The 11075-nt window shown below is 49.1% G+C and overlaps 1 non-coding gene across 1 annotated transcript; it reads left to right on the top strand.

The window, feature by feature from the left end:
• The first annotated feature begins 6931 nt into the window (after positions 1 to 6931).
• On the top strand, positions 6932 to 7004 carry TRNAV-CAC (transfer RNA valine (anticodon CAC)). The gene has a single exon. It is a non-coding gene; the product is annotated as a tRNA-Val (tRNA).
• Positions 7005 to 11075: the final 4071 nt, after the last annotated feature.

Genomic DNA, 11075 nt, shown 5'->3' with positions numbered 1-11075 from the left:
CAATTTTCATTAGCAAAGAATGTCATTACATGGAAAATATTGCTATCATCTACATAAAAATGTGATATGAAGAGAAACAAGAAAAATAGGGTCCATATGATATGTGGTACTTGGATCTCGGCCCTATGAAGTGGTGGACCTGGGCTACAAACTGCCATTACCAAGCAAAGTTGGTCAGCCCATAGAGACAGATACTGTTTGAGGCCACTATTTTTATCTCTATCCTGGAACATTTATTATTATTTTTTATTCTTAAACGTTTTATTAGTGGTTACTACAACTCTTGTCACAATCCATACATACATTGATTGTGTAAAGCACATCTGTACATTCATTGCCCTCATCATTTTCAAAGCATTTGCTCTCCACTTAAGCCCTTGGCATTAGATCCACTTTTTTTCCCCTCCCTCCCTCCTCCCTCCTCCCTCATGAGCCATCTTAATTTATAAATTATTATTTTGTCATATCTTTCCCTAACTGATGTCTCCCTTCACCCACTTTTCTGATGTCCATCCCCCAGGGAAGAGGTCACATGTAGATCCTTGTAATCGGTTCCCCCTTTCCTACCCACCCTCCCTGTATCCTCCCAGTATCGCCACTCACACCCCTGGTCCTGAAGATATCATCCGCCCTGGATTCCCTGTGCCTCCAGCTCCCATCTGCACCAGTGTCCATCCTCTGGTCTAGTTAGACTTGCAAGGTAGAATTTGGATCATGATAGTAGGGGGGAGGTGGGAGGACACATTAGGAACTGGAGGAAAGCTGCATTTTTCATTGGTGCTACATTGCACCCTGACTGACTCATCTCCTCCCCTAGACCCCTCAGCCAGTCGATCTCTAGTGGCCGACAAATGGGGTTTGGGTCTCCACTCTGCACTTCACCCTTCATTCACTGTGGTAAGATTTTTTTGTTCTGATGATGCCTTATACCTGATCCCTTCGACACCTCGTGATCACAAAGGCTGGTGTGCTTCTTCCATGGGGCCTTTGTTGCTTCTGAGCTAGATGGCTGCTTGTTTACCTTCAAGCCTTTAAGAACCCAGACACTATACCATTTGATAGCCAGGCACCATCAGCTTTCTTCGCCACATTTGCTTATGCACCCGTTTGTCCTCAGCGATCTTATCATGGAGGTGTGCAGCCAATGATATGTTTTTTTGGTGAGGCCACTATTACAAAATTAAGAAAAATGTTTTCACACCCAAAGAAGGAGTAGACTTAGATGGTTATGAGAAGCCTGGGGAGGAGGAGGGGAAGAAAGAGGAGGAATAAAATAAATGAATAAAATTTATGGAAAAACAGATGAAGAAATGTACAGTCCCCAGAAGTCTAAGGAGTGGATTTGACGTGATGCCAGTGGGCCGTTCCGGCGCAGACCCTGGCGACTCAGTGGGCAAGTGTTAGGCTGTTAATCAAAGATCCAGGTGTGAGCCCACCAGCTGCTCTGCAGGACAAAGGCGTGCGGGCTGCTGTGGGAAGAGCACCGCCCTGGGAGCACTCTGGGCAGTTCCACTCTGTCCATACGCCATGTCCTGCTTCCCCGACCACGGGAGCATTTTGCTTTCTTTGCAGTTAGGTTTAATCCATAGTATGGGGAATATGGGAGATGGGAAAAATGACGGTTAGTATGCTGTACGTCGCAATAAGGCATACAGTAAATGGACGCAAGGCCCACAGATACAACTGCTTTAGTGCTCTGGGCTTGCATGCTGGCCCATTGTAGAAGGCTCTCATTGTCAATAGCATCTTCAGTCTAAGGTATCCTTTCTTTTCCTGACACATCTGGCCTGGTTTCTTGCTTAAGCTTGCATGGTAAGTGACAAGTTGGACAATGACTGAGACCGAAGGGCTGGATCATGGGGTGGAAGTACAGTGAGTGGAAAGGCTGGACAGAGGGAGCAGAGTACATCACCAAACCCTCCCAGCCATGATGGCAGAGCAGTGGGTGGCTCTGCTTTCACTTGCAGGTACTCAGTCTGTCCTGTGGTGCAGGAACAACACTGCTGGATGTAGTCCTGCCCACAACATGCCAATGTGGTTATTCGTCTCTTTTCACAGGTGAGACTATTACCTGAAAAATGAACATTTAACACTCTCAGAGGACCCTTTGGATTATATTGAGAATGGTGACTAAAAAATATTTTAAGATGAACATGGACACAGTGATATGAGTTTGTAAGATCAATTTTAGAGAAAGCTGAGCAGAGGTAAAATGATTAATTTCGTCACAGAAGTGTGATTGTCTGCTTAAAACTGGGGAGATCAAAAAGTGAATATGTAAGAAAGTTAGGTTTCTGAGAAAGTATTCCGTTTGAAGGCAAGTAGCTTAGTATTTCCATTTTATTCGTCAACGGAGAAAATCTGGCACAAGCATGTAAGTGGCCCATCTAGTGAGGACCAGGGCTGTCTCTCCTAGTCAGACATTTCGAGTAGTTCCTGGGTGGAGCACATGGTTCCGTGCTGAAATACTAGCCAAAAGGCGGTGGTCCTAAATCGCCCAGAGACATAGCCGAAGGCAGGTCTGCAGAGGGGCTTTTGCGTGTTCAGAGACCTGAAAACGCCGAGGAGCAGTTCTCCTGTGTGCAGATGCGTCCCCACAGTCACCATCGACTCAGGGCAACTGGTAGCATGCACATGGGCACTCTTTGTCTTGCCCTAGTCACGTCCTGCTCTAGAAATAATGGCTGTTTCCTGCGGAGTCTTTCTCTGCAGGGAGAGATATTGCCCCTGGAAATAAGAGTTTCCTTGTCGCCCCCCCCCCCCTCCGTTCTATGAAAGTGCCGGCCACTCCATCTTCTTTTGCTCAATTTCAGTCTGAGCACTCGGAGCTGGAATTGAGAGGATGGAGTCTCCTCAGACATTCCATTTCCTTGGAGTACCCTGGTGAGCCTGGATGGAAAGGAGGGAGAGAGGAAGGAGGGACTTACTTCAGGTCACAAGGCCTAAGTATATCTCAGAACATATTTCTTTAACCCACTATTACCACTAACTCCTAGAGTCTGGAAGGCGAAGCTAGAATCTCATTGAATCTACACTGTAGCTCCTTCACTAAACTGTGCTCAGTTTGCCCCTGGCCTCCATCACCAGATGGCTCTCACTCTAGCCTCTCTTTTCAGCAGGGACTGAGAGAAGATTATCATTTGGACTCTCTCTGTGTCTGCTAACCAGGAATGCAGGAACCATGAAAAGATGGTCTCTCATTCTCCTCAGTTCCCAAATTGATGACCACGCTGGCACAACAGAACAGGTCAAAGTCCAACCCTGCACAAGATGAGAATCCGATGCCTCACTCACGGATGATTTTCACTTCAAGTGGGTGCTTTGGTTGCCGAAATCACAACCCCTCTGCCTCCCACAGTGAAAACTGCCTGAAGCCTGGATGAGTAGCTTCTCAGGTGACCAAACCCCTTTGCTGCCCATCGCCACCCTCTGGAGTCAGCGTCACGGGAAGAAAGTCACAAGGACGTGAGGAGGTAAGAACTTCAGGGTAATGCCACTGTACACCATTCATCAGCTCTTTGGAGAGTAGATTCATTTTTCATTAAAAAATGAGATTTTAGGGGAGGGTGGAGGGAAGGGAAGGGAGAAAGGGGACACAGATTACAAGTCTCTATATATAACCCGCTCCTTGGGGGATGGACACGGGAGAAGTGGCTGAAGGGAGATGTCAGACTGTGTAAGATATGACAAAATAATAATAATTTATAAATTATCAAGGGTTCATGGGGAAAGGGGAGTGGGGAGGGAAGGAAAAAATGAGGAGCAAATACCAGGGGCTCAGTGGAAAGGAAATGTTTTGAGAATGATGTGGGAAATAAATGCACAATGGATGTATGTGTGGGTGATAATAGTTGTACAAGCCCCCAATAAAACGATTTAATTTAAAAAATGAGATTTTATAAATCTTTGAAAATAATCTTTATTTTACATATTCTCCGAAGTCTATCATTGGTGTAGACATAAACGTATACTATTTTATTTTCCAAGCATATTAATATAAGAGCATATCATCGTTAATGCAGCCACTACATCTATACTTCAGAATAATAGGGGTCCAGTCTAGGAACCTCACTTCCTTCCAAAGTCAAATATTCCTAACCACCTGGTTTTAGATAGAAAACTTAAATTGAGTCTCAAGGCTCAGAGCACAGAAAATCAGCCATCCCTGCAGTGAGGCCTTCATAAACGCAAGCATTTGTACATCTGGACCCAGGGAAGCATTGCATCACATGTCCACAACTGGATTCCTAGAAAACAGCAAGGGAATCTCTACTGAAGAAGGACCGTGAAAGTTTGCTGTTGACACACGAGAAGAAAAATATTTCTTACAGGGCTAGCAGAAGTTCCAGCCTGCAACTCTCTGCTGAGAACCAGAAAAGATGGACAGAGTGCACCTGGATCAAACTGGGAGGGCTCAATAGCTTTAGGATCCTGGTTTTGGTCAATGTGGTTTGTTCCTGTTCCTCTTCACTCTGCCCTGAAATGAATGTTTAATAACTGAAGGAAACATCTTGCTCAGGAACTTTGAAATACACAAAGCAGCCCCAAACTTATCAGACTTCCAGTCTAGAGTAGACTGATTCATGGAAACAGTACTAAGGAGATACTGATGTGGATGAGTTTACACAGCAGATCAGTGATCTGTGTTTTCCTATGGCAATGACTGGTTCTGAAGACTGTCACCGTCTCCTGCAGGAGACACAAGGGCAATTTTTAGGCCAAGACTCTACCAGATCTTCAGTTTGCCAAAGTTCACAAGTACAACCCCCCAACTATTTACTGTACTTGGAAAATGTTCAAACCTGTAGAAAAAGTGGAATGAATAACACAAGGATTGCCGCATCCTGTTCTACTCATTTCACGCTGACCTTGAGAGTCAGATAATCTGTTGTCAATTTGAGGCTTAGGAGTGAAGGGGCGGAGTCTAGATGGTCAATCAGATTGCAGCTTGATGAAGTCATCTGGAGACACTAAGGAGGAAACTCTCACCCCATTCCAGACATTCCTGTGGACAAGGCACATGGAGCCACATACACTAGAGTCCTGCAGCTGATGAGCCAGGTGGATATCCCTGCCACTGCTGAGGTGTTTCCACTGCCACTGGATCCACAGGACTTTCCACCCACTGGCCTGTGACGTTGGAATCGGCATCAATGCATGTGATGTATAAGTCTGAAGGGGAGTATATAAATTGGTATTGGACATATGGGCTAATATCAGACTTATGGACTTGATCTGGACTGGCCTGGGATGTTTTTTGTAATATTCAATTGCTCTCGTCTATAAAGCTCTTTCTTAAACACGTATGCTTGAGTATGGATTTGTTTCTCCAGTCGACCTGGACTAACACAGTGCCATTCATTTGTTGTCGACATAACCCACACAAGCATACATATTTCTTTAGTGAATTCAGACAAATCTCTGAGTACATTAGTGTGTACATCCTGAGATTAACAGGCATTATCATGCATAACCATACTATAAATGAATTATCCAATCAGAGAACTATAATGTTAATTCAGCAAGTGTGGTCCTAGGGTCAAGTTACACATGCTGCAGTTGCGCTGGTCCATCCACCCTGTGGACAACAGGCTTGCTCTGTCCTCACGATTGTTATGTTGACGCTTATGGCTTCCCATCACAGCCCTTTCCCTTCTGAGGCAAAAGTGCTAACCACTACACTCCTGAAAACTGTATACTCTTTGGGGCCTCAGACACTAAACAGGGAAATACCTAGGGCCTTTCTACTAGGAACCTGTATTTCAGGCCCAACTGACAAAATGCAACATTTCACCACAATTCCCAAATTTTTAAAGTGACACAGAAAGCCCTGCTGGACAGAGAGTGTGCACATCACAGTCGCGTCTGGAAGAGCAGACAATCTGCATGCAAAGGAGAGCCATCAAGACTGACTTGCACTGTGAAAGTTGATGGTGTCTGTACTCCTAAGAAAACCCAACCCAAAGCCTGAAATCTTGGGCAGACAACTGTCCTTAGGTCACACCCAGAGCTCCCCCACAGAAGCAAGTCCTCAGGAGAAGATTCCAGCCAGCACCTTGTGCATCCAGTGTTCCCACCTGCTGTCTGTTTGGAAGACTGCTGCACTAACCGGTGCACAAGTAGCTGATTTCACTCCCGGAATTGCAGGCCTGACACCAGTGTGGCAATTCTTTGTTTAACTTTCTGAACACCCCAAGAAGGATTTCCACAGAGATGGAATCATTTACAGTCTACCAGCTGGTGACAGTTTCGATTTTGCATGTCTTGGACCATAGTTGTTTCCCGCTTTCCTATGAATGGATGAAGCACCCCAATACTCACCTGCAGGCTAGTGCTGGGACACGCAGAGGCCCTGGGAAGACAGCCCGACGACAGGTCTCTGAAAGACCACCTAGAAAACGCGGCAGAGCAGTTCGCGTTGCACACGTGGGGTACCGTGGAAAGGATCGCCTGCAGCCAACGTGAGTGCTTGTGGGTGTGTGTGGGCGGGTCGTAATGAGGAAGGACACTGAACATCCTTGACTGGGAGCACTTACCTGTTGTCAAGAGTTCAGAGGAGTGACCACCGCTGAGGACTGGGTCGCAGCTCCGCAGAGAGGGCTGCAGCGAGCTGGAGGCCCGCGGGGAGGCTCGATCTGGACACAGGAGTACTAACTCGTGAGCCGTGGGACCCCGAACCCGGCCACGCCCCACGCGCACCCCACCCCACCCCAGGGCTGTGCTTCTGGGTGGGGAGCAGACAACTACTCTGACAGCTCGCCTTGCCTGCGGGGACGGACTGTGGCGCTTTGCCCGCAATGTTGTCAGTAGTGGTTCCTAACTTTGGGAGTCGAGGTTCATGTGCAGCCTTTTGTCTGTTGGAACCACATACTTGGAGAAGGACGATCTCAGGATGTGGGTGCATAACCTGTGCTGTGCCTTCGTGTACCTGGTTTCCGTAGTGTAGTGGTTATCACGTTCGCCTCACACGCGAAAGGTCCCCGGTTCGAAACCGGGCGGAAACAAGATTCTTTTCTTGAAAATAATGTCGTCTACACCCTCCTAAGAAGCCACATGTGAAAAAAGAAAAAAAGAAACCACGGGTCTAATACCGCGTGCTAAGAGGCCAGAAAGCAAACCCAATCGTCTTGGGAGGAGACTGCTGGTTACCAGCATCCATCTGTGCTCTGTCTCTGCACAGGGTCCGATGGGGGTCCAGACGCAAGTCTCAGCTGGCTGTGGGGAGGCGAGCCCCGAACAAGCCTGCTTAGTGCTCCCTGGTTTTCCTTCCCGATGGTGCCAAAGCTTCTCTCGCTTCCCACCTGGACCTCAACTTCCCTACTGACTCTGAAGGAAGACTGTGCGTTTGAAGGCGCCCTTCCTGCGGCGCCCAGTGTTTGCTGGATCCGCACAGAACAGCTGGTCTCTGAGGAAAGCCCACCAGAGCCCTGGTGGTGGAGTGGAGTGGGCCACGCCCGCAGCTGCTAACCATAAGGTCTGCGGTTTGAGCCCACTCGCTGCTCCCTGGGAGAAAGATGAGGTTGCCGACTGCCACGCACATGTCAAATACTGGAACCTTAAGGGCCGTTCCGCCATGAATCCATATCAGCGGATGGGCAGTGAGTCGTGTTGTGGTTTTGTTTTGGAAAAGCACAAGGACCGTTTCCGCAGCCTCGCACTACCCTCGCCCAAGGCCCAGTTGCTTCCTCTGGCCTGCATCGTAAGCCTTATGCCCACCGAGTCCCAGCAGGCGAATCCCGGATGGACAGTGGCAAACTCATCTGCAACTGTGACAAGGACACTGGTCCGCACGCTTCTGACAGATAGACTCACACTGGCAGCCCGTTCTCACCTTGGGAAACGTGGGCTCCACGGGGCGCTGTGCCCCGCCGGCCGAGCCTCCTCTCTCTTCAGGGAGCACGCTTTGATCCCAGGCTGCCAACTCACTGTGTAGACCATGGTGCTCCACCTTCCTCAGGCCGTGACCTTTCCGACAGCGCCTCACGCTGGGGTGACCCCCAACCATAGTGTTTGCCTTGCTACGTCATAATGTTGCTGCCGTTATAAATCGTCATGTAAATATCTGATATGCACGATGCATTTTCATTCTTACCAAAGGCACAGGATTAAAGCACAGTGATTAATCACGAAAACAACAAGTAATTTTATTTTGTGAAGTATTTATGTCTCATGACAAAAATGAGAGTTTGTCTTGAAGCGCGGTGTAGCATGGGTCCCAGTCCTCACGCAGGGACCGTGGGCATCTCTGCACGTGGGCGGACCCGCCTGGAGACACAGAGAGGAGCGGTGTCCCGGTGTCTAAGGCCATCGGAAGCATGTGTTTCCTGATGGTCTTAGTCGATCCCTGTGAAAGGGTCGTTTGACCCCGCAAGGGGTCGCGAGCCCAAGGATGGGAACCGCTGGTGTAGACAAACGCATTGACATCCTTCGTTCCAAGTAACCTCAGAGCTTTCTTTACCCCACGTCTGTTTCTCCCTTAAAAACATCAGGTTTTGTTGGGATTCAGAATCTCTGGAAAGGCAGGGACTGTGTAGACCCACGTCCACATTTGAAGGACAACAAGACAGGACCGTCTAAGGAATCCGACGTGGTGTCTGCGGGAAAGCCTGGTCCCCAGGAGAAGGGGCTGAGCCCGTGGAAGGAGGGCGCTGCCACCAGCCAAGATTCGGGCAGCGCAGGGGCAGCGGGTTTTCCAGCGCAGACCTGCAGGTCAGGAGTCGGGTGCCAGGGCCCTGTTTGCAAGTGTCTTCTAGCAGCACGGCCCCCCCTTGGGCGCCTGCCTCTCCGAGGATGGAGATCACGGAGGGCCGTGCTCCATCGTCACCCAGGGCGCCACCTTGTTAGAAAGTCGCCCCCTACCCGGGTCCCCGTCCCTGTGCGTCCCCACGCGGTCTGCGCGCACGGGCGCGCCTCTGAGTGGGGTCCAAGGTGCGGGGAGGACGCAGCCTGGGGGGCCTGTGAGCGCCCACTGGGCTCATGTGCCGGGTTGAGGCGGACGGGTCACCTTTTTGGAGAAGGCCAGCCAGCAGTGAACTTCGGGGTGACCTAGGGAGGAGAGGGAGGCCCCCAGGAGGGTACAGGTCTGGCGTCCAAGTTTGTACTAAGCGAAAAAGTGTCAGGTGGATGCAAGTCAGCGGCTTTGTCGTCGTTCCCTGGTGGTCTAGTAGCTAGGATTCGGCGCTTTCACCCCCGCGGCCCGAGTTCGATTCCCGGCCAGGGAAGTCCTTTTAATTTCACCCACTCAATCCTGGGGAACCTGGTTCTCTATTGTCCTTTGGAAAGGTGAATGCTCATGAACACAGAGTGTCTAGGTCCCCCAAGAGCTGCGTCCTGCTTATGGAATACTGGGAACAGACTCCAGCTCCCTCCATCTCAGGATTTCAGAATGTTCACCCCAACCCAGCAAAGACAATGGAGTCCCAATCTCTCTCCCCCACCAAGTTGCAGTATCCACATAGGTGACACCTATCTTTGGGCCCAGAGAAGAAGCCTCTACAGCCAGGATCTGCAGATCCACCAGGCTGTACCTGGTTGGACATATCTGGGAACTGGGTGCCAAAAAGAGGCCCCAGGGCTTTTAGGCGGCTATTCTCCATCTCTCACCCGATGTGTCATCAACTCCCCAACCTTATACGGGGGTCCGACTTGGGGATAGAGGAGAGAGCCCGCTCCCTCTCACCGCAGAAAAATCTTGTCATCTTTTACATCAGAGCTGGGAACTCAGCTAGCATTGTGCTTTTGGCCATGGAATTCTTGTCATTAAACAGAAGTGGTTCCTACTCTTTCATCATTAAGTAAAGAATAATTATAATATGTTTGATCAATACATATTATACGTATTCTTTATCCTTTACGACAGTGGTTCTCAACCTTCCTAATGCTTCGACCCTTTAGTACAGTTCCTCATGGTGCAGTGAGTCCCCAAGCATAACATGATTTTCATTGCTACTTCATAACTGTAATTTTCTGCTGTTATGAATCGGGCGACCCTGAGAAGGGGTCATTCGACCCCCAAAGGGTCGTGACCCACGGGTTGAGCACGCTGCTCTATGAGCTTACAGGTTACATCACCAGTCTACTAATCCTGTGTGGGAGACTGACGCTGAAGGAAATATGATGGGACTACATTCCCTAAGGGATAGCAGAGGGAATCTGGAAAGCTAATATTATTCCACGGCAGGAAAGCCACCACTGGGGTTCAGTCAGAGGTAAAGCCCAGGTGCACTATGCTGCGCACGGGGGTGATTCTGTCTCGCTGTAGAAGCAGACATTATTTGGTCATCTCCTCCCAGCGCGGCACCCATCCCCCCTCATGCCTTCCCCAATGCAGGTATGGGGTTTCCCCACCTGTGAGCTCACAGACTGTACTGTGGTTACCACCCACCTTGTGACGAATGTAACTACTGAATATGCATGTCTCATGGCTACCTCTGAATATCCCACGATAGAAAAGACTCTCCTGTGCAGACCTCACTGGTGAGATCCTGGCCGGCCCGAGGGGAGCATGCTATCCTGAACTGTGTCTGACTCCTTTATTTTACGCTCTCTCCTAGCTCTCCTCCTCTCTATGACTTTACTATGATCCTTGTAGATTATAACCGTACAATTCCGCCTATAGGTCCTAGCTTGTTAGAGGCTGGCTTACTCTGACAGTTCTGCTGTGGTCTCTTCCACCGTCAGTAGTTAGGACATGCCTTGGAGTTCACGCGGAAGCCATCTCCAGGGCCAGCTGCATGTCTTTCCCAGAGTTACTCGAAGAGGGCCTTGGGCTTGCAGGCTTATGACTGTAGGAGAAGGAGAGTACGTTTTAGACCTTCGTTTCTTCCTGCTCAGGGTTCCCTCTGGTTTCCCTAAAAAGAAAAGCTTTTGGATTTCTAGGCAACTATGAGTCACGTCTTTGTGTGAACAACGCCAAGAACCATAGGGAATGAATGAGCAAAAATGGGTTTTGACCTTGTACTATTCCTATTTTTCATTTCACCCCAAGGAGTAAAGTAGAAAACTGTTTCTCCAGGTTTGTAGCAGCCAAGGGAAGGTGGGACATCCACATAACAATCACTGTACATATTGAATCT

This window comes from Tenrec ecaudatus, chromosome 1, assembly GCF_050624435.1.
Source record: "Tenrec ecaudatus isolate mTenEca1 chromosome 1, mTenEca1.hap1, whole genome shotgun sequence".
NCBI lineage: Eukaryota > Metazoa > Chordata > Mammalia > Afrosoricida > Tenrecidae > Tenrec > Tenrec ecaudatus.
The sequence above is the reverse complement of the archived record's forward strand: the minus strand, read 5'-3'. Positions and strand labels throughout refer to the sequence as shown.